We start from the raw sequence: 3195 nt of genomic DNA, 5'->3' as shown, positions 1-3195 counted from the left end.
CTTTTCTGATGTATCAAATACTTAAGTCATGCAATAAAATGCAAATTAATTATTTAATGGGATTTTCTGGATTCTCTGGTTTTAGATTCCGTCTCTCACAGCTGAAGTGTACCTATGCTCAAAATCAGCAGGGTATCAAATACTTGTTCTCCCCACTGTGTGTGTGTGTGTGTATATATTTGTGCTGTCAGACGCATTCTTAACAGCGTCAATTTTTTTATAGCAAGATTAACGTTCTTTTTGGCCTAGCAAATTTCATAGTTTTTTTACACATGCTGTTGCAACAACTAGTAATGTTAGAAAAACTACAACACCACACCGGATCTAGCTAGACCGGAAACAAAACAACAGGCACGCCGCACACACTTATTTGGGCTTGCGAACCGGCCAAAGAGCAGTAAGTACGTTTTGAGTGGATGACGAGCGCAAGACACCGAACTGGATGGCAGTAAGATTCTGGATGGAAAGTTTACTTTTTAAAAGTTGGCAAATTGTTCCATTGACAAGACCAAAGTGATCTGTGTGTTTTGTCGTTGTGAACTGAGCTATCATCGCAGCACGTCCAGTCTGAAATACCACTTGATGGCCAAACACACAGCTAATGCCAATTCTCCACCCCCTCTTTAAAGTATTATTTTCACCCTTTTATTGCTGGAAAGTGTTACATTGTATGAGTGATTATTTGCTCCAAGTGTGAATCACTGGTCCAAGTGAGACTGTTACGTGAGAAATTGAACACTACAGTAGGCTAAATGCCAAGGAAAGCAGGGTCTATTGCCAGATGAGGGACATCTGTCCGACTTATTTGTGTAGTATGGAAGCTTGGTGGAATAGCAAGCTAGCGTTAGCTAGCAAACTAGCAGCCAGTCCGCTTCTAAATAAATACCTTTTAATTATCTTAACACTTTTTAACAGTCAGACTGAAACACTGGCGGTGAGCTCCAGGTCCTGCAGCCGCAGGCGGACCGTCATCAGTGGGGATTGGCCAGCGTAGCAACATTGCCAGAAAGCTGGAACCTGATCGGAGCTCCAGCGGGACACGGAGAGCCTCACAGCAAGTAGCAGCAGCACATTCCCCTCCTGGAGCTCTCTGCCAGTGTTGTTGGAATAGCAAGCTAGCATTAGCGATCCAACCAACCACCCTGCTTATAAATAAGTTTACTTTTAGTTATCTAAACACTTTTTAACAGTCAAACTGAAACACTGGCCGTGAGCTCCAGGTCCTACAGCTGCAGACGGACTGCCATCAGTGGGTATTAACGTGTGCCAAGTTATGCATCCCTGCCGAGACTTTCATCCACAAGGGAAAATAATGATTTTATAAGGCAAAGTAGCTACTGTTTAAAAGCTAGGCTATGTTCATCAATAATGATTATAATTTAAGAAAATTTACAGACATCAATGTTTTATTATCATTTACTTGCTACCTGGATGCAATTCTTGGCTGTAATGAGGGTTAAGAGATACTTTATTCAGCAGAAATTATTGTTGCTGCCCAAGCGGGTGCAATTCTGGGCAGGGATGCAAAATATGGGCACAACAGCAACAAAGCAAGCTCTGGTCATGGCCGGGCAATGAGTCGCTGCTACATGGTGTGGGGCTCTCCATGTCCCGCTGGAACTCCGATCAAGTCGAGGTCGGTAACGTTATTAGTGCTATCAGTGTTTATTTAGTATGGCAAGCTTACACATTATTCAACTTTGAATAGAGAGATAGATAGATAATACTTTATTCATCCCACAACGGGGAAATTCCTTTGTTACAGTAGCATTCTCTACAATAAGAGCAAAAAATCTAACAAACTACACACACAAGAAAAACAGGCAAACAGTAGACAATGAGCAGAAGGTAGACTGAAGTAAAGTGGCGTCAAATAAAAGTATTGTAAACCAGCAACTAGCTGTGTGCAGAAGCGGGGGTACAGTTGCTGGTTTATTCAAAGTTGATTAATTTTGAATTGCACCAAATTTCACTGTAAAAATTCTTAGGCTAGATTTGCAAAGGACAAACAGAAAGACAGAGATTCCTTGATTTATAGTTAGAGACTAAGGTTCATATAGAAGCCACAGGGTAGGTCTATCAACGAGTCTGCAAGGATGCATCTCTGGAGAAACGCTAATAATTAGGATCTGTATCTGGTTTACTGTCGTGTTTTGAGGTTTGTGCAAGTTCATTTTCTATGGTAGGCCTAATTCTTGCAATATTTCTTAACTCATTGGTAGGGGTGATCCGAGTATCCGGCTGAAACGAGTATCTGGTACGGATAAAGCACTTTTGCCGAGTACAAGTATTATACGAGTAATATGAGTCAATATCCGTGCTCGGATTGAATACAACCCCTCAACTGGCCGCGCAGCGTTCTGTGATAATCACAGCGCCCCCCGGCCTACAAACCCGCTCGGATCAGTCACACACACACAGAACATGGAGAAATGCGCTCCCTCGGCCTCTCTCTCTCTCTCTCTCTCTCTCTCTCTTGCTCTCTTCTCTCTTCTCTTGCTCTGTCTCTCTTCTTCTCTCGCTCCCGCTCCGTCAGGAGGCAGTCAATCGGGTCTGGGATTGTTCCGTTAACGTTTAGGGTTTCTTCAGCTTCAGGTTTGTTTTTAACTTCGGTCTGTAGTACTTACTAGTAACCAGTAGGTTTCTGGTGAACGTGGGTTTAGACATGCTGCTTGGTTTAAATGCAACTCCGTTGAGTCTCTGCCATCGGGTTTTTTTTTTTTTTTTTATGCAGCTTCCCCCGCCCCCCCCCTCTCTCTCTGTGTCTCTCTCTACTCACACACACACACACAACACACACACCTGGGTGAAAAAAAAAAAAAAAAAGAACCAAAAAAAAAAAATCACACTGATCATAAAAAAATAAAAGTTAAAAAGAAAGGTATATTGAGTATGAAAACTCGTTCATTACTTTTACTTCATAATTGCAACCTATGTGTTGTATTCTTGTTGCAAAACGTTCTGTATATGTTTGTTGTTACCATGACAACACCATGATCTGAAGCTCGATGCTGTTTCAAATCAGCAATAAATATAAAAATTTTGATCAACTCATTTCAATTGATGCTTAAATAACATACCGGTTAAAGCCCCGCACATTTCAAGAGAACCTGACCCATTTCCGGGTTAAGTTTGACCACTTCCGGTTTAGGCCCCGCCCAGTCAGAGTACAGATCCGGATACAGATAATTCATG

At 42.0% G+C, this 3195-nt stretch overlaps 1 protein-coding gene across 2 annotated transcripts in view; it reads right to left on the bottom strand.

The window, feature by feature from the left end:
- The window catches only part of kiaa1549la (KIAA1549-like a), a 233270-nt gene that overhangs the window by 26833 nt on the left and 203242 nt on the right, over nt 1–3195 (bottom strand). The gene's annotated exons all lie outside the window — the stretch shown is intronic.

The sequence above is a fragment of the Etheostoma spectabile genome, chromosome 8 (genome assembly GCF_008692095.1).
Source record: "Etheostoma spectabile isolate EspeVRDwgs_2016 chromosome 8, UIUC_Espe_1.0, whole genome shotgun sequence".
Lineage (NCBI taxonomy): Eukaryota > Metazoa > Chordata > Actinopteri > Perciformes > Percidae > Etheostoma > Etheostoma spectabile.
The sequence above is the reverse complement of the archived record's forward strand: the minus strand, read 5'-3'. Positions and strand labels throughout refer to the sequence as shown.